The following is a 26,034-nucleotide window of genomic DNA, read 5'->3' as shown; positions in this document are numbered from 1 at the left end:
GTGTGAGAAATGGCCAGAGGATTTAATGACCATTCCAGAAGTAAATAACCTCATTAAGCAATTGAATAAGACAAATATCATACACTGTGTTTCCAATGTGGAATCTAAATTGTGAAGAATGAATGAGTAAACAACGATTCCTTGGACATGGACGTAACTGGTGGGTGACCGGAAGGGAAGAGAATGAAAGGCAGTAAACATGCTTGAAGTACTTGGTTTGATTCTTTAGCACCACATAAACAGAAAAAGCTGGAAGTAGCCCTGTGGCTCAAGTGGTAGAGCACTAGCCTTGAGCTTAAGAGCTGAGGGACAGCGCCCAGGCCCTGAGTTCAAGCTCTATGACTAACAAAAATAAATAAATAACTGGAGAGGAAGAAGAAAGAGCAATAGAGGGAGTCATTTCATCAAAATACATAGGGACTTGTATGGAAATATATAAATAAGGTTTCACAATAAAACCTTTTTGTACAATTATACGAATAGGAATGACAATATATGTCTTTACCTGTATTTACACACATATACATGTATATGAATGTATATATTTGTGTGTGTACATATATATGTGTATGTGTGTGTGTATATATAATAAAGATACCATTTCAAGAGCTGATGCAAAGAGCCGCTGCAAGTGGCTGAAGGGATTAAGGAAGGCAGTTGCAGAGCTTCCAAGCAGGTTCAAAGTGGAAGTGGCAGTCAGGTGGTGATGGCTCATGTCTGTGATCCTAGCTACTCAGGAGGGTGAGATTTGAGAATCCTGGTTCAAAGCCAGCCTGGGCAGGAAAATCCATGGGACTCCTATCTCCAATTATCCACCAGAAAACTGGAAGTGGAACTGTGGTTCAAGTAGTAGAGTGCCAGCTTCTAGTAGAAAAAGCTTAGCAGGGGTGTTAGGTTTAGTTTAAGTCCCAGTAATATCTCAAAAGAAGAGGGTGGGGGATAAGGAAAAGTGATCTAGGAGGTGAGGTTGAAGGGGTTCATTAGATACATGTACGCAAATGTCACAAATGAAATCCTTCTTGTGCAACAAATATATATATACAACTTTTTTTTCTGGGGCTTGAATTCAGAACCTGGGCACTATTTATGGGCTCTTTTTGCTCAAAGCTACCAGTTTACCACTTTGAGCCACAGCTCCACTTCCAGTTTGCTAGTGGATAATTGGAGATAAGAGTCTTGTAGACTTTCCTGCCCAGGCTGGCTTTGAACTGTGATCCTCAGCTCTCAGCCTTCTGAGTAGCTAGGATTACAGGCGTGAGCCACTGGCACCTGGCTTAATTATTTAAAAAATTTCAAAAATAAAACAATGTATTATTCATCAGTCCTGTCCTCCCTCAAACCTAAGATGATTGCAGATCCTAGATTACTAAAGGAGAAATACAGAATTAAAATAGGACTACCAAGCTTCCATCTGCTTTTATTTTATTGTAAAGGTGATGTACAGAGGGGTTACAGTTATACAAGTCAGGTAATGAGTACATTTCTTTTTGAGCAGTATCAACTCCTCCCTCATTTTCTCCTAGTTTTTTTCTCTTCTGAGCCCTCCTTCCCAACCAGTTGTACAGTACATTTTCAACAGTGTCTGGTGAGTATCACTGCTGAATTAGTTCACTTTTTGTCCCACCATTTCTGTGTTTCTCCTTCCCCTCCCCAAATCAGATAAACTTACATACAAAGCAAAAAGGTATAGAAATAAAAATGACAAAAGGGGGAAAACAGAAAAAAGAAACCCACAAAAAGTAAAATAAAAAACGTCCTGTTTCCATTTCTTGGAGTTCATTTCAGTAAGCATCATTTTATATAATCATATGCACATAGCAATTGAGCCCTTGTGATTCTCTCCTTAGAATATCCTCCTTTGCTCTCACTGTGTGAATGTTTATGGAGTCCTGTTTAATTTATCATGTCCGAGTGTGTAATTTTTTGTTTTTTACTATTCATTGGGTCTACTTATAGATTTATAGGCACATTCTAATTATTACAAATGATCTACCTGCTTTTAGTTAGCTCACAGGCACAAGTAATTAGTTAATGCCCATTTTTTTTTGGTTACTGTTGCAAAAGCAGTTTATAAGTGAAACTGGGGCTTTTAGCCTCTAGACCCAAACTCCCAACAATCTCACAGGTCAAGTCCATCTATGTCCCCAAATAGCCAAATAATGACACCTGGTGAAGGGCAAGAACAAAGAGATTTATTAGGTGGCAGCCACAAGTAAAACAATCCTTCAGCACATCTTCAGGCATCTTGGGTGGTAAAAAACAGACGTTGGTCTTAAGTTAAATAGAAAGGATGAGGGACAAGGAGTGAGGAGGTATATAGAATTAAAACAGACCAAGTTACAGGTGTGGTCTATGTGTGGCCCATTGACTCAGGGTTGGACAGGTGAGGCCTTGTTACAATCATTGATGATGGGCACGTGGTCTGAATTTCAAGATGGCGTCAAAGTGCTGGTAGGAGAGAATGGCTCAGGACACAGGATGTAAGTACAAAATTGAGGAGCTTGGATGCCTACCTTTTATCTGGCTCCCAGTTAATTTATGGACCCAAGAAAGGGGTCTGTTTCTCACCAGAAAGTACCTCTTCCCTAAGTAGCTGTTTTACTTTGTATATTTTTCATGCTTGCTAGTAAATCTTGCTTAAATCTTAGTCTTCCTTGCTTAAGTCTTACTGTTTTGTGCCTCATGATTTGGCCTTGTTCTTTTGGAAAAGTTCTGTATGTCCAGCTATCAGTGGTTATCCATCCATCCAGATGAGTTACTTAAGTCATTCTGTCTTAGTACTTGCACTCAATATGGAGGGCAAAGTGCTACTTTATGGAGTCACTGGTGTTCTAAAGAACAGAAAGTAACTCAGATGACGACATCATCATCTGTCCACAGGAGTCTATGTAACTATGAGCTATGAGCATAATGGGGTATCCACATATTTCCATCAGTTATAGCCTCTGGTGGGGGAAGCTGGCCACAGAGGAAGCTGTGTATGTGTGGGGATATGGACTCTAAAATCTCTATGAGTTGGGCTGGGAATGTGGCTCAGTGACAGAGCACTTGCCTAGCAAGCATGAAGCCCTGGGTTCGATTCCTCAGAACCACATAAACAGAAAAAGGCAGAAGTAGTGCTGTGGCTCAAGTGGTAGAGTGGTAGCTTTGAGCAAAAAGAAGTTAGGGACAGTGCCCAGGCCCTGAGTTCAAGCTCCAGGATTGGCAAAAATAAAAAATAAAAAAACAAACAAACAAATAAAACCTCTATGACTTCTTTTAGCCAGTGCCAGTGGCTCACACCTTTAATCCTAGCTAGTCAGGAGGCTGAGATCTGAGGATCATGGTTTCAAGCCAGCTGAGGCAGGAAAATCTATGGGATTCTTATCTCCAACTAAATCATAGAATTAGCTGGAAGTGGCACTGTGGCTCAAATGGTAGAGTTTAGCCTTGAGCAAAAGGAGCCCAGGCCCAAAGTTCAAGTCTCAGGACCAGCAGAAATATAAAAAAAAATCAAAAACTCTCTAACTTCTTCCTTTTTCCATGAATCTAAAACTGCTCTGAACATTAAAATCTACTCAAAGAAACCAGTACAAACAGATTAAAGGAAGGAGAAATGAAAGCAGTGTCATGGAAAGTAATAGATTCAGCTTTTAAGCTCCCAAATTGGTTAATTGGTTGAGCCACTCTATCCAATTTCTCTCTCCCCACTCTTCTCTCAAAATTACATTTGTTTCTTTTTGGTACTGGGGATTGAACCCAGGGCTTCACCCATTAAGCAACAGCTCTACTGCTTAGCTACATCCTCATTATTGGCTCTTCTCCCTGGTTTTGTGCTGGTACTGGGGAGCCTTGTGCTCTTGTTTAGCTGTATTTTAAACTGACGCTTTATCACTTAAGCTGTTGTAAGACATGCCTGGATCCCAGAAGCCACATTTTAAAATATAGAATATTGGAGTCTTTATTATACAGTTAACAGGCTGCGGGCCACCAGTTGTTACAAAGGCCTGCAGCATGCAAATACACATAACACAGCTAGGAAACATGATAAAGAGGAAAGAAATAACAAGAACAATACCAACAAGTCAATCAGCTCCCATGGAGAGCTGAACTGGAATGCCATGATGACTGGAGACCAGGCAGGAGACAGGACACAGAACACGATCTCGGAGACACACGTGGCATGGAGTCTGGCTGCTAGGCTGGTCCAGGCCTAAATAGGTCGGCGCAGGGGACAGATCTTCAGGAAATTCCCAGTCCCAGTCACTAGACTGACAGATTCACTAACCTATCAGGCAAGTGCCCACCCCTGCCTCCAGGGATCTGGGCATGCCCATCACTTGGGAGGCAACTGATGGGCAGGGGGTTTTCTTCCCCCAGCACGAAGACAAGATACCAGACCCTACCATCCACCATGTGGTCAGCATGGTGCCGGCCAGACCTAACCTCTTTACTTCAGAGCCACACTGTTATACTGGAATTCAGGGACCCCCAGAAGACCACCAGAGACCACGATCAATGTAAGCAACAAAGAGCTGGTTTATTGCACGCTGGTGTTTGGTCCTCCGCGCACACGGTAACTGGTGACGCTAAGAGGCCCTGAGCATAGAATCAGCACAGTTTTTATAGTATTGAACAAACAACTTTAAGGAACTTTTACATAAGAAATTACATGATTGGTTAACATTTAAAGCAAGCTAACTGGGCAAATATGATTGGTTGACCTTTACAGAAAAATGTCCTTGGTCCATAGCTTGACCAAAAACGGTTACGAGTCACACCTGGACCAACAGAATGCATGGTATGTCTCACCCTGGGCTCTGAAGAACTGGTTGGTTAGAAACTCTTAGTCCTAGGTGGCTGGGGGGCAACACCACTTGGGGGCTAACACCTGCCTTAAGCAAACGCCATCGATGGCTCCAAGATTGTGCATGGCTTTCTGTCATAAATTCCTAGCATTGGGGCTAAAGTGGGTCACGAGTCAAGTCAGAGAACTGAGATGGAGTGTTAAACAAAAATGGAGTTGCTTAGGTTTCTCAAAACATTATATTTCTTCCCTAGGGCCTTACTGCCCCGGCCTCCGGGAAGGGCGTTGCAGCTATGGGGATAATTCTGAGGACTTTGCACCCTTGGTCAAGGCTGTAAACCCTTTGAAGTCTTTTACTAAGCAACTCTAGGCTCCCAGGCTGACATTCCACTACTGAGTAACTAAAACCAGTCACAGTTAAAATCATACAAAAACCATAAAATCATCTAGCACAAAGCAATTCTACAGAAGCAAAAATGAGCGGTTAGTAATCATAACTTCTAATTTCTATTATATTAAGCATTAATGTTACTCCATGCCTTTTAATAAATTCATTCAGGGGGTGCTTGCCTAATTTGATGAGGGCAGTCCAGTTTTCTGCCTCTTTCACTCCACTCCTCAAGGTTTTAGCAGAGTTTTTAGCAAGCAAAAGTACAGAAGTGAAAATGGCTGTTAGGTGCTGTCTATATATTTTTACGTTCTTCAACACTTCAACTTTCAGCTTTTTCTGTGATTAATTGGAAATAGTCTTATGGACTTTCCTGCCAGGGCTGGCTTGGAACTGTAATCCTCAGATCTCAGCCTCTTAAGTAACTGGGATTATAGCTAGTAGTTGATATCACAATTCTGATGACAACCTCCCAAGCTAGAACTTTTTTTTGGGAAATATCAGAGGGGAAGAGGAACGGAAAGTGTTATAATGCACAGCTGTAAGCCCCAGCATTTGGAAGACTGAGGCAAGAGGATTGAAGATTAACAGCAAAGCCTGGGCCACACAGGGAGATGTTAAAAAGGGTTAAGGATGGTGGGTCAATGCATTGTAATGATATGCTTATAAACCAGTCTTCATTCTTTGGAGAATGGGAGGAAGTTACCTTATTTACCTTCACAAAAGGGAAAAAATGAGGTAATTATCTCCCCTTCTCTTCCCCCCCTCCCAGGTATGGTACTTCAGGGAAAATATGTGGACTTTTTCCTCTTTATTGAAGAATTCTAGATTATAAACATGGAAGAGTCAATCCCAATATTACAGCCCTTAATGAAATAATAGATCTAGGAAATGATCACCAATAGATGCTAAAACCATTAGCCCAAGAATGAGTGGGAAATTTTACAATCGATGCCACCTCATTGGCTAACTTTTCTTTTGCAAATGGTTCTTTGCCAACTTGCTTTTTCTTTTCTTTACCCTTGACCAGCATTGGAAATAATAATGGCGGAAAAAAACCCTACATGTAAATGATTAAGATATTAACTGTAGAATCATGTATGCCAGAAAAAAGGAACATAAGAAACACTGATCATGAAGTTCCTAATTGAAGTCCTCTTTCTTTAGATCTTATGGAAATCAGAAAATTTGGTGACATTAGTATGGGTAACAAAAAAATGGGCCACTGCAGGATTGATGGTTACTATGATTCCAGGGCCCATTGTTCTGTGGCTGAAAATAGCAAAATACATTTTCTTAGATTTCACGTGATAAACTCTCCTTCTAAAATGCTCAAGTTCGGGACCCCAGAAAGACCACCAGAGACCAAGATCAATGTAATCAGCAGCAAGGTATTTATTATGAGCTAGCTCAATCCTCTGTGTACACAGCAAACAACTGGTGATGCTGAGAGGCCCCGAGCCTAGGGTTTGCAGCAGTTTTATACACAATTTGGGGAAGGCTGGGGCTTTGCACTCATCATATCATTCCTTGACAAATCAACACACACCGCGGGGAAATCATAACCCATGATTTGCATGACCAATGGTGGGAAGGAATCTAGAAAGGATTATTGGTCAGATCAAGGGGTTGATGCGCTTTAAAATTATTGGTTCAAGTCACAAGGGTGGTGCAAGGAGTACGTGCAGAACTGCAGGACTTTCTGGTTAGATATTGGTCACCACTCCTAGGTGGGGGCTGTTTGGAATTTCAGACAATTCGACCTTCAGCTTATCTTAGGCAAGCACCATCTGCAGTTTTCCAAGAACTGTTTGCACTTAGCTTTCTGTGGAATTTCCTGGCTTTAGGACTGCTGTAGGTCAGAGGCTAAATTTGAGACTAAAATGAGGTCCCAGGTAAATTATTGGTCAGGTCTTTCATTCCCCCATTTCTTCTTGGGTACCTTGGAAGCCAATCATGGATTCCTCTGAGTAATTTCATAGGATTTGACCCTACTACTTTTGTCCAGGAGCTGGTACTGGGCTCATAACACCATTAACTGGACTGTATTGATTCGTTCCTTTACAAAGGCTACCTTGCTTCATGAGAAGAAGTCCAGTTCCCGATGATTTCAGAGAGCTACCTCTGCCAATGAGTCTACCTGGCTGCATCTAGATTGCAGTAGGCCCATCCTTTCTCCCCACCATACAGATAGATACAGATAAAGAATGTTCCACATCAGTGCACCAATCCGGATTCTGTGTATATCACAGCTAACTTAATTTTATACCAGCTTTACTCATAAGCTACAATTTTAAGACACACTCATACCATTTGCTACATTCTTAAACTTACAAACATTTTAAGACAATTCTTACTTTTCAAACCCTTTCTTATCCAGGAGACCATTTTCTTCCCCAATTCCTTTCCCAAGGCTTTCTTTACTACCCTCTTTCTTTACAATTCCTTGAGCTTCTTTGTGGCTAGAGTTTAAAAATGCCCAATTTTTCCTATGGCTTGTAGAACCAAATTATCTCAGAACAGCCTCAAGGCACCACTGGGGTGGAGAAGCTTGCTACATTTTAAGGCTAAGACCAGGGCTGGGTCCCATTCCTTTTACTACCTTCATTGGTAACAAACACTCAGTTGGAAGCAGGTTATTACCATATCAGAATCAAACTAGGCTGTGACTATAGAGTGGATTTCCAGTCACTATGCCCTGAAGTGCCTAAGATAAGGCAGTGATATCCTTGCCCCCAATATCCACTGTGGAAGTAGAGAGAGTTACTGGATATTACCAAAAGAATGTCCCACAAAATCTTAGTTTTATCAGCTATCCACCGGGAAGCAGTCTTAGAGGATGGAATCAGGTAGTTCAGTCTACTTTTTCCAGGGTGGAGGTGGTCAGGGTACCGATGTAGATTTCCTTGTGCTGGGCTGCAAATTCCTACACAGACTGGTTAAGGATAAAAGTAACACATAGGCTTGGCAGGCTGTGGCCCCAATGGTTTTTAAGAACGTTTAGACAATAGCCCAGGACAATTTACCAAGATGACAACTTTTATACTAACTAGATATTTTTGTAAACAGACACAGAAGGCTTAGTTTTGTAACCATCTCCGACAGATGCAGTCTCCACACTTGCATACCTATTAACACTATTCTTTATGCCTTTTTCTAAATATATATATATATATATATATAATCTATTTTGCCTCATTTTTTCCAAAACTGAGTCTGGACTCTTGATCTTAAAAGGGGGTTGATGGATGAAGGTCTATCTTCTGTAACTTCTTCAAGCTGACTTCAGGGACATTGATCCTACCTAGCCAGGAACCCATAATCTTAGCCTATTTTACAAAGAGGCTACCAGGGTTAGATGTCATTAAGAACAATATTTTAACTTTTGAAAAATGCACAGACCTTTTCTCGGGCTACAGCAGTGTAGCTTGTTTAACACTCTGGTTTGCAAAAGCATCTTTCTGGATGGCTTAGGAATGTGATCTCTAGTGACCCTAACAATGCCTAAGTTACTCGTGCAGGCCTTCAGACATAGAAACACACTCAATAGAAACACACTCAGGTTTATAAACTCGTTTTTTTTTTTTTGAACAGATGAATTTCACCTAGCTGGTGTCAGCTCAGTTACTGCCAATTAGGGCTTTTGGCACATACAGAGGTTGGGATTTAAACTATCCCCTAAATTTTATAACATTAGTTTTCAGTACTATCACAGATGACTGTCAAGTTCCTGTCCCTTACAAGGTAGATAGTCATGGACATTAGGCATGCTTACAAATTATCTTCCTATGACCTCCTGGCTCTGACCAATTTTTGAAGGGCCACGCACAAATGACTCTAGGATCTGACATTATTTCTGCCATCCAAGCAGTGGCTTACTGCCTCTGGATGCTCCTCCATTGCTTTCGTCCCAGGAGTGTCTTCTCCACACTGGGAAAAATGCCTCATTGGCATTTCCCTTAGCTGGTCACTGGACTTGAACTCGGGGCCTGAGTGCTGTCCCTCAGCTCTCTAGCTCAAGGCTAGCGCTCTGCCACTTTGAGTCCCAAAGCAACTCTGCTTGCTCTTTCAGCCCTCTGCTGGCTATTTAGAGGTGACAGTCTCACAGGGATCTTTTTCTGCCCGGGTTGGGTTTGAACCAGTTTGCAGATCAATGAATCTTATAAAAGGCCACTTAACTCCAATTAAAAGCAACAAGGTGGTCAACATAGAAGTAGCTTTTAAGCATACTCTTACCTGGAACTTATTAAGAGCCAGAGTTACATCTGACAAACTTGTAAGAATCCTCTGTGCTTTGCTCTAGGCTTGCTGGAAACTGTTAAAAAAAAAACTTATAAGAGCAAACTGGAATAGCAATTATTTTGGTAATCCTAATTTTTCCTTTGTGCACTTTGAGGCAAATGTTAAGAACAATTTTACTTTTAAACTTTATAGCTAAAAACCATTCCTAATTTTTTAAGCCTTTTATTAATCTCTTTTAATATTTGACACTTTAGTTTTCATTTGCGTTTTGAAAAGATCCCTTGAAATCTTGAGGCCAAGTGTCACTCATTGCCTCTTGGCTGCTTGTTTTAAAACAGATACTCATTAAAACTTTTAAACTCAAGTGACAACTTTTCCTTAATGCCAGAATTACAATCACCATCACTGTACCAAGAAACTAGACTTAACACCTTTATGACTTTAAAAAATATATCCTAATTGTAGAGCATCATTGAAAGCAGGTCACATTATACAAACAAACTTTTTTTTTTTTGGGGTCCGGTCATGGGGCCTGAACTCTGGGCCTGAACGCTGTCCCTCAGCTCTTCAGCTCAAGGCTAGCGCTCTACCACTGAGCCACAGTGCCACTTCCGGCTTTTTTTCTTTTTGCTTATGTGGTGCTGAGGAATCGAACCCAGGGCCTCAGGCATGCAAGGCAAGCACTCTACCACTGAGCCAACTTCCCAGCCCACAAACAAACTTTTTAACCCTTTTTTAAAGGCCTTTTTAATTTTAATTTTAACATATCCAAGGAGCAGCGTTAGCAATGCCAATCAGATCATCACATCACTCATTTTAACCATCATGTTTCCAGCGTCTATCTGCAGGGAAAAGGGACAGAACAAAGAGGGGCCACATAGGGAGGGGAAGGCACGGATTCCAAGAGAAGTGGGTCGTCCTCCCCTTGGAGTACTGGATACAGGGGGGCTGATGGTCCATCAGGTCCTGGGGCTCCCGGCCCTGACTCGACCTCCCTTGCCACAAAAATGTTGGCCACATATGTCTTGGGTAAAAAGGGGGTTAGCCTGTTAGGGGGGTCCTCGAGTAAGTCCAGCCATACTAAGATATAAGGGATCTGATCTGGATCTCCCTGACTTCCCAGATGAAAAGTCTCGACCTTTACTCAGAGAATTGTGTCTCTGTCAAAGGTCCCCTCTGGTGGCCACCCTACATCAAAGATGGGCCATGGTGCAACAGAAAGTAACTAGCTTTTCTTTTTTCATTTTTTACTTCAAAATTATGTCCTCTTTCCCTGACATCCCTAAAATTGTCCGTGAGTAGCGTCAGGGGGCTAGTCTGGGTCTGTCCCATTTCCCAATCTAACAGACCACCTATGGAGGAAGTGACAGTCAAGAATGAAAGTAAAAAGAAAACGGCACAAAAGGTGCAGCACCGGCACGGTTAACATGCACCTGCAGTAAAGACTCTTGAGAGGTGAAACAGATGCTACTGGCCTATCTATAGTTTCAAACGGGTGAAGAGGGATGTAGGGCGGTGGTCCCGTCTGCTGATCACGGGCCCTGTCCGGTAGAAGGCTGCTGGACTCCAGTTTCCAGCAGTCCTTCTATTTGTTTAGAAGAATTCCACCAAGTCTCCCCAGCCCTTCTTTACATGCACATGTAGTCAGGTCAACTAGAATGTCCAGCACGAATCTAGCAAAGAAACAGGAATAAGCAATTTATAAAATCAAGGTTATGACACAAAAAACAGCAAATGCCGTGCATTATTTCAGAAAGCAGAGTAGGCCTTCTGCCATCAGACTCCCTCAGTGCTTCATAACCTGCGAGAGTCAGGCGTGGGAGCAGACAGGACAATGGAAACAAACACAAATAACATAGAATGCGGTGCTCAACGTGGGTTGTCAACCAGAGACCAAAAGACATTGGCCTTCCAAATGAGGGGATTCCACATCCCTCCAGGGGCTGGGGACGTCTCCCTCAGACCCTGTCGGAGGCCCTATAGTGCGTCCACCAGGGCCCTCTGCCGACCAAAAACCAGAACCTGCAGGCAACACCAGAGTACAGAAAATTACAAATCGGGTAATGCCTTAACTTACCCACCGGGTTTTCACCACCTCTCGATCTGGCATCTGGGTAGGCTTATAAGGAGGATCCCGGATGAGCCCCCAAGAAAATGTTCGACTTTGGGACCCCAAAAAGACCACCAGAGACCAAGATCAATATAATCAGCAGCAAGGTATTTATTGTGAACTAGCTCAATCCTCTGTGCACACAGCAAACAACTGGTGATGCTGAGAGGCCCCGAGCCTAGAGTTTGCAGCAGTTTTATACACAATTTGGGGAAGGCTGGGGCTTTGCATTCATCATATCATTCCTTGACAAATCAACACACACCACAGGGAAAATCATAAAACATCTCTAAAACTGATTTGCGTGACCAATGGCCGGAAGGAATCTCGAGGGCTATTGGCCAGATCAAAGGGTTGATGTGCTTTGAAATTATTGGTTCAAGTCACAAGGTGGTGCAAGGGAGTACGTGCAGAACTACAGGACTTTCTGGTTAGATATTGGTCACCACTCCTAGGTGGGGGCTGTCTGGAATCTCAGACAATTCGACCTTCAGCTTATCTTAGGCAAGCACCATCTGCAGTTTTCCAAGAACTGTCTGTACTTAGCTTTCTGTGGAATTTCCTGACTTTAGGACTGTAGTAGGTCAGAGGCTAAATTTGAGACTAAAATGAGGTCCCAGGTAAATTGTTGGTCAGGTCTTTCACTCCCTCTTTTCCTCCTTTTCTTCATCTTCTTCTGCTTTGTGTGCCAGTATTAAGGGTTCAACTACAGGTCATGTGTTCTTGCTTGGCTTTTCCATTCAAAGCTGATGCTTTACCACTTAAGTTACCACTCAGCCAGCTTTTTGCTAATTCAGGATAAGTGTCTCGCAGATTTGTCTGCCTAGGTTGCCTTTAAATTTCATTCCTAGATCTCAGTCTCCTGAGTAGCTAGGATGATAGATGTGAATAGTGGGTCGCAGCTAACATGGTTCTTAGGATCGTAATCCTATGTTTTTACATCAGCTATTTAAAAAAAAAAATCCTTTCTATTTCCAGCTTGCCTCTCTCTTACAGTGAGCAGACCAAGGTTTTGCCCAGTACCATAAAGAATTGATCACACCAATAGTGTCAGAAGCCAAAGATTAATCTTAGTCACAAAACAACGATTAATTGTTACATGTCTTTCCATGAAACAGAGTAAGGAATAAACATTACTGTTGAAAATGGTGCTGTGGCTCAAAGTGGTAAGAGTGCTAGCCTTGAAGAATAGTTCAGGAATAGTGCCCAGGCCCACCCTGAGTTCAAGCCCCATGACTGACAAAACAAAAAACAAAAAAACAAAAAACCCAGGAGCTGGTAACTCTTGTCTATAATCCTAGATATTCAGGAGGTTGAGATCTGAAGATGCCAGCTCTGGCATAAAAGTCCATAAGAACCTTTATTTACAATTAATCACAGAAAAACATGGAAGTATGGCTCAAGCAGTAGAGTGCTAGCCTAGAGCAAAAGAAGTTCAGGGACAGCGCTCCCCTGAGCTCAAGCCGTAGGGTTGGCAATAAAAAGAAAAAAAAATACTGTCCATAAACTGTCTTTCACACACACATACACACACACACAGACTTGAACCTGATCAAACTACTAGACGTAACAGTTTCTAGAAAATTTTGAGTCTGGAGGCGTATATGTGTGGAGATATAATTGGCAAAAATCTAGATTATGGAAAATTCACTGCAATTATATATTCCTACCAAAATGCCCAGGAAGAAAGGGTAAAAAGAGAAACTTAAGATTAAAGAGGACTGGAGGAGGGGGGACCAAGATGGCGACGGGGCAGTAGGGAAATGCCACAGCTCTCTCCAACCAAAAAGAGAGTTCGAGTTCCAACGCTTAATCTCCCCAAGAGACCGACAACAACAAAAAGACGAACACTCAGAGAAAAACCAGAGGTGGAAAATAACAAAAAAAGAAAGAGAGGAAAAGAAGAAATTCAGAACAGAGAAGAGCGAAGACCCCTCCCCCAACCTTTACTGGCCGCGCGGCAGTGCGCCAAGCCGCCGGCCAGCCGGCCCGGCGGGGGCTGCCGGAGCCACAGAGACACAGGGGGCTGCTTGCAGATCACCAGGTACCGGATTGCAGAACAGCAGATCGCCAGGAACAGAGAAACCTACCAGCCGGGAGTCTCCACGAGGATCCCACCCCCACCCCTCACTCTCCACCGTAGCGGAGAGGCTCCATCCCGCCAAAGCCGCCCGGCACCAGCAGCGCGACAAAGGGACCTGTCGGCAGACCACCCGCCCAATCGCGATCGCAACTACCCGGCGGGGGGCCGCCCAACCCAGCCCGCAACCACCCCAACTGAACTCGGATTGCAACAACAACTGACGACCTACAGGGTGAGTACCCCACAAGGGACAGTGAATCCATCAAGGGAGACCAGAGCTGGAGGGAATCCCCAGACCCTGACCTAGACTCCCTACCCCAACACCCGGACCACAGGACCCACTAAAACTGGGAACTGTTCGAGAGCTCCACCAGCCGGTGGAGCACACTCTGCTGGCCAGGCCAGAGCAAGAGCACCCCTGGAAGAGAGCTTAAATGCCCAAGCCAGGAACAGCGCCTCTGGGTCAAGACTACCAACAGTAGAAGAAATTTGAACTGTGTCCTCCAGGCTGCATAACCTAGGTGGTATACACATTAGCACAGGCCTAACGAGTGTGCTCCAGGCTGGGGCCGGAACCAGGCCCGGGGACCGGCGCCTGAACAAAGCAAAAAGGGTCAGAAGTGGGGCTGTGGCTCAAATAGTAGGGTGCCAGCCTTGAGCTGAAGAGCTGAGGGACAGCACCCAAACCTAGAGTTCAAGCCCACAACCAGCCCAAAACAAACAAACAAAAACACATCAGGAGCCCATAGCAGACTCCAGTATTTGGGAGAGTGCATCCAGAGCATCTGATCTTCCCAAGAGCACCCGCAGGAGCAAACACAAGCAGTCTAGGCTGCTCAACCCTTCCAAAGGCGGGAATTGCCAGCAATCTACAGCAGAGAGCTGAGAATCCTAAGTAAGTCAGAATAGCAGCTGGAAATAGGCTCCCAACAGAATCCAGATCAGGCACAGACTCTCTCTACCAATACAGAATCAGCAACCAAGCAAAGACAGACACACCAAAACAAGATTGAAGAGCAGTCTCCTGAACCCCCATGCGAAAATCACAGAGAAAAATCACAAGGTTTACCACTACCCAGGACAGCAAGCTCACCTCAAAAGCCAGCAGCCACGCAGGGGAGAGCCCCAGTGGGAGCAAAGCAGGAATGGAAGACAAAAGCTACATCCAAGGGTTGCTGGAGGCAATGACTCAAGAAATAAAGCGAGAAATGGATCAGAAATTGAAAGAGCACAAGGATGAACTATCAAAAGATATACAGGATATCAAACAAAAATTGGATGCAAAAAGAAGCTGCACAAACCTCAGTAAGAAGTGAGATAAACGCCAAATTAGAGGTAATGCATACTGATCTCACCTCATTGAGAGGTGAGATCAGTACTCTGAGAACCAACATTGAATCGATAAAGGGATCCATTTCCACCATGCAAACCACAATAGAAGCCACGGTCAACAGAGTGAATGAAATGGAAGGTAGAGTGTCAGATACAGAAGACAGAATACACCAACTGGACCAAAAAGTGACAGATATGGAAAAATCACTCAAATTAAACCAAAGGGAAATTCAAGAGCAAGCAGATAATGCTAAAAAATTTAACCTTCGCATAATCGGAGTGGACGAAGGTGAGGAATTCCAGAGCAAGGGAATGCAACACCTATTTAACAAGATAGTCAATGAAAATTTTCCCCACCTCAAAAACGACCATCTTAACTACATCACAAAAGCTTATCGAACACCCAACAAGCAAGATCCCAGGAGAAACACTTCTAGACACATTATAGTAAAAATGATGGATCTGAATAATAAGGAAACAATCCTGCATGCAGCAAAAATGAAGAAGGAGCTATACTACAACGGGAAAAAAATTAGAATCACTGCAGATCTCTCCACACAAACAATGAATGCAAGAAAAGCCTGGGAAAGCACCATACGAGCCCTGAGAGCCAATAACTGCCAACCCAGACTGATATACCCGGCAAAGCTAGCATTCACATTCGATGGAGAACTGAAAACTTTTAATAGCAAAGAAAAACTAAATGAATACATAAACATTAAGCCAGCATTACAAAGAATTCTAAGAGGGGGGACACAACCTGAAGAAAGCAACCAGGAACTGGGACCTGCCCCAAACAGACATTACTCAAAGTCTAACTGAGCAAGCACAAGAGGAAAGGAAAGAAGAAAAACTTAGGAAAACGGAATGGCAGGGACAACAATGCATGTCTCTATACTTTCTCTTAATATAAATGGGCTGAATTCGCCAATTAAAAGAAAACGAACTGAGGACTGGATCAGAAAACAAGACCCATCCATCTGTTGCCTTCAGGAGACCCACCTCTCAGCCAAACATACAAACAAACTCAGAGTGAAGGGGTGGAAAAGGATCTACCAATCAAATTCCCCCAATAAGAAAGCAGGTGTAGCTATCCTGATATCTGACAAAATAAACCTTTCATTAAAATCAGTACAGAAAGACAAGGACGGACACTACATATTAATAAAGGGAACAATCCAAGAGGAGGATATAACCATCATCAACTTATATGCCCCAAATATCGGTGCACCCAGATATGTTAAACAAATGCTCTCAAACTTACAGAATAAAATAGATCCCAATACGATAATACTAGGAGACTTTAACACGCCACTCTCACCAAAGGACAGGTCTACCAACCAGAGGATTGGCAAAGAAGCTACGGAATTGAGTGAGGCCATACTTCAAGCGGAATTAACTGACATCTACCGAGTATTTCACCCTAAGGCAACACAGTACACATTCTTCTCAGCAGCTCATGGAACTTTCTCCAAAATAGACCATATCATAGTTCATGCAAGGAACTTAAGCAAATACAAAGGGATCGACATAATCCCCTGTATCCTATCTGACCACAGTGGAATCAAGCTAGCTCTCAATAACAAAGCATACCGCAGAAATTTCTCTAATACATGGAAATTGAACAGCACACTCCTTAACAAGGCCTGGGTAACAGAAGAGATCAGAGAAGAAATAAAGCATTTCCTACAACTCAATGAAAATGAAAACACCTCACAAAGAAACTTGTGGGACACAGCAAAAGCAGTCCTGAGGGGCAAATTTATTGCCCTCAGTGCCCACATCAAGAGAATGGAGACATACCAAGTAAATAATCTCATGTTGCAACTAAAACAGGTAGAAAAACAAGAAAAAATGGGACCTAAAGCTACTAGACCAAGTCAGATATCCAAATTGAGAGCAGAGATTAACCAATTAGAAAATCAGAAAACCATAACCAAAATAAACCAAACAAAAAGCTGGCTCTTTGAAAAAATAAACAAAATTGATGGCCCGTTGGCAAGATTAATTAAAAAAAGAAGAGAGGAAACCCATATTAATAGGATTAGGGATGCCACGGGAAACATCACAACACGTACCCAAGATATCCAAACAATTCTAACAGACTACTTTCAAAAGCTATACTCTCTAAAGGAAGAAAATCTGGCGGAAATGGATGCATTTTTAGAGAAATACAAGTTACCTAAACTGAGCAAAGAAGTTAACCAATTAAATAAGCCAATATCCTATAATGAGATACAGGAAGCTATCAAAAGTCTTCCAACAAAAAAAAGCCCAGGACCAGATGGATTCACAGCAGAATTCTATAAGACCTTTAAAGAAGAACTAATACCCATACTCCTCAAGCTCTTCAGAGAAACAGAGAAGGAGGGAGCTATCCCAAACTCATTCTACGAAGCCAATATCACACTCATCCCCAAACCAGGCAAAGACCCAACCAAAAAGGAGAATTACAGGCCAATCTCCTTGATGAACACAGATGCAAAGATCCTTAACAAGATTCTAGCTAACAGAATCCAGAAACACATTAAAAAAAATAATACACTATGATCAGGTAGGCTTCATCCCAGAGACACAGGGATGTTTTAACATACGTAAGTCAATAAATGTAATCCAGCATATCAACAGAGCCAAGGTCAAGAATCACATGATTATCGCCACAGGTGCAGAAAAGGCCTTTGATAAAATTCAACATTCATTCATGCTAAAAGCTCTGGAGAAAATAGGAATAGAAGGAACATTTCTAAAAACAATAAAAGCCATTTATGACAGACCAATAGCCAATATTATACTTAATGGGGAAAAGCTACAACCAATCCTCCTAAAAACAGGAACAAGGCAAGGATGCCCACTGTCTCCACTCCTCTTCAACATAGTCCTAGAACCCTTAGCCAGGGCAATAAGGCAAGAAAAAGACATTAAAGGGATCCGCATTGGGAAAGAAGAAGTTAAACTATCCCTTTTTGCAGACGACATGATACTATACCTCCACGATCCCAAAAACTCCATCCCCAAACTTTTAGAAATCATAAGTCACTTCGGCAAAATAGCAGGATACAAAATAAACCCACAAAAATCAGTTGCCTTCCTATACACTGATAACGCACAGGAAGAGAGGGAAATAAAGGGAGCAACCCCATTCACAATAACCTCCCAAAAAATAAAATATTTAGGAATTAACCTAACCAAAGATGTAAAAGAACTATTTAATGAGAACTATAAAAAGTTAAAGAAAGAAATTGCAGAAGACACTAGGAAATGGAAAGACCTCCCATGCTCCTGGATAGGCCGACTTAATATAGTAAAGATGGTGATACTTCCAAAACTAATATACAAATTCAATGCAATTCCTATTAAAATCCAAATGATGTACATCACTGAAATACAGAAAACAGTCCAAAAATTTATATGGAACAACAAAAGACCTAGAATAGCCAAAACAATTCTAGGGGATAAAGACAATATGGGAGGGCTATCCATGCCGAACTTCAAACTCTACTACAGAGCTATAATCACAAAGACAGCATGGTACTGGCACAAAAACAGACCCGAAGACCAATGGAACAGAATAGAAGATCCAGATATAAATCCACAGGCCTACAGCCAGCTGATATTCGACAAAGGAGCCAAAGACATACAATGGAAGAAACATAGCCTCTTCAACCGCTGGTGCTGGGAAAACTGGGCAGCCACATGCAGAAAACTAAAAGTGGACCCCAGCCTATCACCATGCACCAACATCAACTCAAAATGGATTAAAGACCTTAACATTAAACCTGAATCTCTGAAACTACTGCAGGACAGAGTAGGAGAGACACTTGAACTAATAGGCACAGGAAGGAACTTCCTGAACAGAGTCCCAGGGTCACAACAAGTTGGAGAGAGACTCGACAAATGGGACTACCTTAAAATAAAAAGCTTCTGCACAGCTAAATCTATCGCAACTAAGCTAGAAAGACAACCAACGAATTGGGAAAAAATATTTACCAGCAATATATCAGACAAGGGGTTAACATCCTGTATATACAGGGAACTCAAGAAACTAATCCCTCCCAAACCTAACAAACCAATTACTAAATGGGCAAGGGAACTAAAGAGGGACTTCTCAAATGAAGAAATAAAAATGGCAAAGAAACACATGAGGAAATGTTCATCATCCCTGGTGGTGAAGGAAATGCAAATAAAGACAACCCTGAGATACCACCTTACCCCAGTCAGAATGTCCCACATCCACAAATCAGCCAACGACAAATGCTGGAGGGGATGTGGAGAAAGAGGAACCCTATTACACTGCTGGTGGGAATGTACACTTATACAACCACTTTGGAAAGCAGTCTGGAGGGTCCTTAGAAAGCTAAAGATTGACCTCCCTTACGACCCAGTCATACCACTTCTAGGCATCTACCCTGAACAACAGGAACCAATATACAAGGACACGTGCACCTCCATGTTTATTGCAGCACTGTTCGCAATAGCTAGGATATGGAAACAACCTAGATGCCCCACCACAGATGAATGGATCCAAAAATTGTGGTATCTATACACAATGGAATATTATGCAGCCATTAGAAATGACGAAATAATGGCATTTGCAGGGAAATGGATGGAGCTAGAAGGAATCATGTTGAGCGAGGTAAGCCAAGAACGAAGAGACAAACGGTACATGGTCTCCCTGATAAGTGGATGCTAAATCCAAAAGGTTAGGTGATACGACAAAACTAACAGGACTTAAGAAACAAAGAACTCCTGCTCATCTGGTTGAACCACTACTAAATATCCCCATGCTGCTGATCACAAATATGGTATATAACATGTGAACACTGTTATATATTACAGACTGTGGTAGACAATTTGCTCCAGGGAAGTTAGAATGAACTTGTGACTTTGAAATTATGTAATCATTTAATCACAATCAAAAAAAAAAGAACCTCGGGGAAGGGAGGGAGGGAGGGGATGGTAGGGGGAAAACAATGGAGGGGGGTAACAATGTTCAAGAGGAAGTGTACTCATTACCTCACTCATGTAACTGTAACCCTCTGTATAGTAGCTTTACAATAAAAAAAAAAAAAAGATTAAAGAGGACTGAAGAAATCTATCAGCTAAATGCAATAGGAAGATCTTGTTTAGATCCTGACTGTGTTACACGGGAACTAGATCAGAGAGATAAAGAGAAGCCATGTTTTGAGAGGTCAAATTGAGTCTTTATTAGAAAGCTGGTGATTGCTGGCAGACTAGAGTCCCAAAAAACTTGCAGTCCTGAATGCAGTTATCACAAAGCTTATAAAGGCAAAAACCACATTAAGGCAGATGCCACGTGGTATGGGGACTGGTAAAGCTTGAAGCACACTACATAGAAAGAACAATCAAGGACAGCCAACAGTAAGTATTCTCTGGAGTAAAGCTTTCCTGGAGCTAAATAACTCATTATATACCCACAATTCAAAGAATATCACCTGTATATGCTTAACAACTCACAACATAGCTGCAGATCCAAGAAAGTCCTATATCACCTCTAGAGTTCTTGAAACTGGGTGAAAATTCTTCATCATCTATTAAGATGGCCAACATGGTGATGAGGACAAGATGCCATTACTTAGATCCAATATCCATATTTCAATTGGAATACAGCAACTGTAAATAAATAAACACTTATGAAATGATAGAGATATAATAGTAAAGAGGCTTTGGTAGAATAGTAGTTTTAAAATTTATACAGGAATTTGATCGCAAGATGTAGGAAAGCCACATTTTGAGAGGTTGAATCAGAGTCTTTATTAGAAAGTCGGCAACTGCGAGTGGACACATGTCTCCCCAAAACTTGCAACCCCTAATACACTTAATATTGTTGGAAAACTGAGCCATAAGGGTAGGAGAGTAAAGAGCAGAAAAACAACCTCGACAAACAGATCACCTCTAATGGAGAGCTGAAGAGGGACACCATCCATGGTGACCCGAAGCACATCAGGAGACAAGAGACATGACACAAAATGGTGGTGTAGATGATTGGGGGTCTAAATAGGGTCATGGTCAGGGGGCAGAGTCACAGGGAGCTCTAGAGTTCAGTCTTGAGAGTTCCGAGTCTTGCCAGTTCATGGTATAGGTCTGGCAGGTCCAGTAACCTATTGTCCACCACCCCTGCCTCTAGGAATTCAGGTATGCACATCACCTGGGGTGAGACTCTATCTCTAAGAGCTTTTGGAAATTCCCTCCAGCAACTGTTCTTATTAGAGTTCTTGATTATAGTCATTCTAATTGGGGTGAAGTGGTATCTCAATGTTGTTTTGATTTGCATTTCTTTTATGGCTGGGGAAGTTGAGCATTTCTTCATGTGTCTATTGGCCATCCTTCTTTCCTATTCAAAGAAGTTTCTCTTTAAGTCTTTAGCCCACTTATTTATTGGGCAGTTGTTTCTTTGAGGATTTGTTGTTGGAGGATTTAATTTTTTGAGGTCCAGGTATATTGTAGATATGAGACCCTTGTCCGTTGTATGGCTAGCGAAGATCTTCTCCCAATCCATGAACTTTCTATTGATCTTGCTAGCTATGTCCTTTGCCATGCAGAGGCTCTACAGCTTCATGCAATTCCATTTGTCGAACCTTTCTTTGATTTGTTGTGTTTCTGGGTGGGGAAGATGGGAAGGGAGGGTAAGGGGAAACAAAGGAGGAAGCAACAATGCTTGATAAGAAATGCACTCATGGAGGGGGGTTGGGGGGAAGATGGGAAGGGATGGGAAGGGGAAACAAAGGAGGAGGCTACAATGCTTGATAAGAAATATACTCATTACCTTGCCCATGTAATTGTAACCCCTCTGTATGATATTTTCACAATAAAAAAATTAAAAAATTAAAAAAAAATAAAAAGAATTTCTAAGAAAAAAAATAGTTTTTGAAAAGTCGCTATCATCCACCAAGATGACGCCAGTTAGACTCAGAATCCTTATTTCATCAGCAAATATTAATTTTACAAGGGATATTTCTACAGATGTTTTGATCAAACTTGCTCCATTATTAGTTAAAAAAATTTTATTGTGAAGGTGTTGTACAGAGGGGTTACAGTTACATAAGTCAGGTAATGAGTACATTTCTTTTTCAACAGTGTCACCCCCCTCCTTCATTTTCTCCCAGTGTTTCCCCTTCTGAACCTCCCTGTCCTCCAGTTGAATACTTCATTTCCAACATAGTGTCTTAGTGAGCATCACTGCTGAGTTGGTTCACCCTTTGTTCTACTGCTTCTGTGCTTCCCTTCCCCTCCCCAGGTCAGATAAACTTATATATAAGACAAAGGGTACAGAAATAAAAAAAATGTTAAAGGGGAATAAACCAAAGAGGCAAAAGAACCACAAACAGTACAATAAAAGCCTCTTGTTTGCATTCCTTGGAGTTCATTTTGGTAAGTATCATTTTATATGATCATATGCACATAGCTATTCAGCCCTTGTGATCCTATCCTAAGAATATCCTCCTTTGTTCTCACTGTGTGAATGTTTAGAGTGCTGCTTAATTTATCATGTCCAAGTGTAATTATTTGTCTTTTTCTATCCACTGGGTTTACTTAGAGATGTATAGGTACATTCTAATGATTACTTTGTTTAATGTAATTTTTTGAGTCTTTCTAATGGCTTATGTTGTTTAATATAATTTTTTTCTGAGTCTTTCTAGTTCCTTAGGAATGGGACAATGTCATTCTTTCTGATGGAAGTATAACATTCTATTGTATATATATATATATATATTGTATATATATATATATACACCTCATTTTCTTGATCCATTTGTTCATCCACTGAGGGGCATCTGGGTTGATTCCTTATCTTAGCTAGGGTAAACAAGGCTTTAGGAACATGTGTGTGCTAGTGGCTTTAGTGTGGCCTGGTTTGTGGTCATTTGGCTAAATGCCCAGGAGTGGGTTTGCTTGGTGATAGGGAAGCTCTATGTTTAGTCTTCTGAGGAACCTCCATACTGTCTTCCAGAGTGGTTGAAAAAGTTTTCATTCCCACCAACAGTGTAGAAGTATTCCCTTTTGGCCATATCTCCACAAGCATCTGTTATTGTTACTTTTGTTGATAATGGTGATTGTAACTGGGCTGAGGTAGAATCTCAATGTTTTTGATTTGCCTTTCTTTTATGGCCAGAGATGTTGACCATCTCTTCATGTTCTTGTTGGCCATTCTAATTTTTTCTTCTGAGAAATCTCTTTAAGTCTTTAGTCCATTTTTTAATGGGGTTGTTTTTTCTTTGAGGATCTGTTTTTTTGGGGTGTAATTTTTTGAGCTCTAAGTATATTTTAGATATGAGACCTTTATATGATACATGGCTAGTGAAAATCTCCCATTCTGTAGGCTTTCTACTTATCTTGCTAGCTGTGTCCTTTGCCATGCAGGAACTTCAGTTTGATGTACTCCCACTTATCCAATCTTTGTTTGATTTGTTGTGATTCTGAATCTTTTTTTGTGGGGGGAGGTCAGTTGTGGGGCTTGAACTTTGGGCCTGGGTGTTGTCCCTTAGCCCCTCAGATCAAAGGTGAGCACTCTACCACTTGAGCCACAGTGCCACTTCCAGTTTTCTGGTGGTTTATTGGAGATAAGAGTCTCACAGACTTTTCTTCATGGGCTGGTTTTGAACCGTGATCTTCAGATCTCAGCCTCCTGAGTAGCTAGGATTGAACTGGACCCTGAGATGGGGCCCAAGCTGGTATGATTCCATTTTGAGCTTTGCCTTTGTTTTAGGGATTTTAGACTTGATGGGCCTAGTTCCCAGAATGAAAAAATGCATCTGGTCTCCCTCCCCTTAACAACCTAACCCACCCTTGATTGTTGAGTTAAAGACTGACCCATAAAACAGATAGGTTATAATCTCAAACTGGTGACACCAAGTGCTTCGGTAAACCCTGCCTTTTGCACATGCTTATGGTAAATTCCACCTTTTGCCCACCAAAAGGTAGACCTAGTCTTACCCACTAAATTTGCATGGCATTTTAAACCAAGGTAATAGGCTGGCCTCAACAGCCATTACAGATAAATGGTAACCTCATTGGCCACCTGTGTGTGGTCTGGTATGACTGTACAATCCTTTCTGTGTGTTATGATCCCATTGGCTACCTGCACGTGACCAGGTTTGACCTCATAGATTTTGCCTTTAAAAACTAAAGAATGGGGGCCGCTTGGGTCACAGTGTCAGCTCCTGAGCCTGTGCTGCGGCCCTGATTGGTCAGTGTAGGAACCTTCTCAATAAAGCTGCTTCTTTGTTAACGACTTTGTTGCGGTGGGCTCTGTCACTCCAGAGTACTAGGCGAGCTTGCCTGCCTGAGTAGGGATCTTCCTACTATAGGATTACAGGCATGAGCCACTGGTGCCCAACAATGTTTCTGAATCTTTACTCAGGAAGTTTAGACCTGTGCCAAGGAGCCCTGGTGTTTCCCCTATCCCTTCTTGTAATGTTTTCAGAGCATCTGGTCTTACATTGAGGTCTTTGATCCTTTTGGAATTGATTCTGGTGAGGTTGATATATAAGGATCGAACTTCAGTTTTCTGCATGTGTCTAGCCAATTCTGCTAGCACCATTTGTTGAAGAGGCTGTTTTTCTTCTATCTTGTGTTTTTTGCTCCCTTATCAAGTATGAGGTAGCTTTAGGTGTGTGGGTTCATTTCTGGGTCTTCTATTCTATTCCATTGTTCTTCAGGCCTATTCTTGTGCCAGTGCCAAGCTGTTTTTATTACTACGGCTTTGTAATAGAGGTTGAAGTTTGGTATCGATATTCTTCCTGCTGAGGACTGTCTTTGCTATTTGATTCTTCTATTATTTCATATGAAATTGTGATATTTTCACATATCTTTTGATCAGACTTACCCCATTACTACTTTTTTTTGCAGGCCCTCTGGGTTTGAACTCAGGGCTTGGATGCTGTTCCTGAGCTTGTTTGCTCCTCTTCTGGCTTTTTTTATTTTTGTGCTTAAAAATATCTCATAGACTTTCCTGCCCAGGCAGGCTTTGAACCATGAGCCTAGAATCACTGACCTGAGCTACCAGTGCCTAGCCAATTACTATTTCTTATTCCCCCTTTCTGTTCCATTTGTTTTACAATTTTAATAAATTTCTTTAATTTTTATACATGTATATAAAGTACATTGATTGCATTCACTCCATAGCTCTTTACTCTTTTCCCTTATATTGTTTCTCCCCCACCAATATTCTCCCATAAAATGTTGTTAATTTTCCTTTTAGTTATGCTAAAGGTGTGGGGTGGATGAGAGAATATGTCTTAGAAATGCAAACGAGTTTCAAGTGTCATGGTATATATCTGTAATCCATAGCTCCATAAGTGGGATTCTGTGTCTAAAAAGGGATAGAGAGAAGAGAGAGAGAACTGGAGGGGGGAGGGGAGAGGGAAAGAGAGAGGGATAGAGAGAGGAAGAGAAAAGAAGGAAGGAAGGTAGGAGAGAAAAATAGAAGTATCTGTAGTGGTTGATAAATTTTCTCTACCCTTTTAGGTTCTCTGGCTTGGTATTCAAACAAACTTACCATAGATAATAAGAAAAAGACCTACAACTTTATTTCATGTCAAAAATTTGACATGAGGGGGGCAAGAATATTTCAGAGAAGAGAAAACATTCAAGGAAAAACCAGACTTAGAAGCTTTTATGCCATTCAGGTAAAGAGGATGCATTTAGAAAATTTTCAAGATCAAGAAAGGGCCACTGAATTTCCAGCTGTGACCTATTGTGGGAAATATATGGAAAAATACTATAGGAAACTAAGGGTCAATGAGGGATAGTTAGGAAGGTTTGTTTGTGTATGTCCCTTTCTGTGCCAATTTGTCTTGAGTGATAGGTTGTTATTCCCTCCCTAGATGGGAAGAGTGTGTTGGGGTGCCATTCACAAGGGGGCTACGGTCTGTCTCCAGGCAGATGGGATGGCAGAGAACTCCTTCTGTGTTTCAATTTCCTTAATTGCTTTCAGCTCAAAATAACCTGTATTCTAGCATGGTGAAATTTGGGGTGGCATATTGTGATATTCTATATATCTATAGGTAGATTTGGAACTTGTCTAAAAATAGGAATGTATAGGAACAGATTGGTTTTGTGTTGAAACCCTTCAA

Source organism: Dipodomys spectabilis, unplaced genomic scaffold (genome assembly GCF_019054845.1).
Source record: "Dipodomys spectabilis isolate Male_0828 unplaced genomic scaffold, ASM1905484v1 ptg000034l, whole genome shotgun sequence".
NCBI lineage: Eukaryota > Metazoa > Chordata > Mammalia > Rodentia > Heteromyidae > Dipodomys > Dipodomys spectabilis.
The sequence above is the reverse complement of the archived record's forward strand: the minus strand, read 5'-3'. Positions refer to the sequence as shown.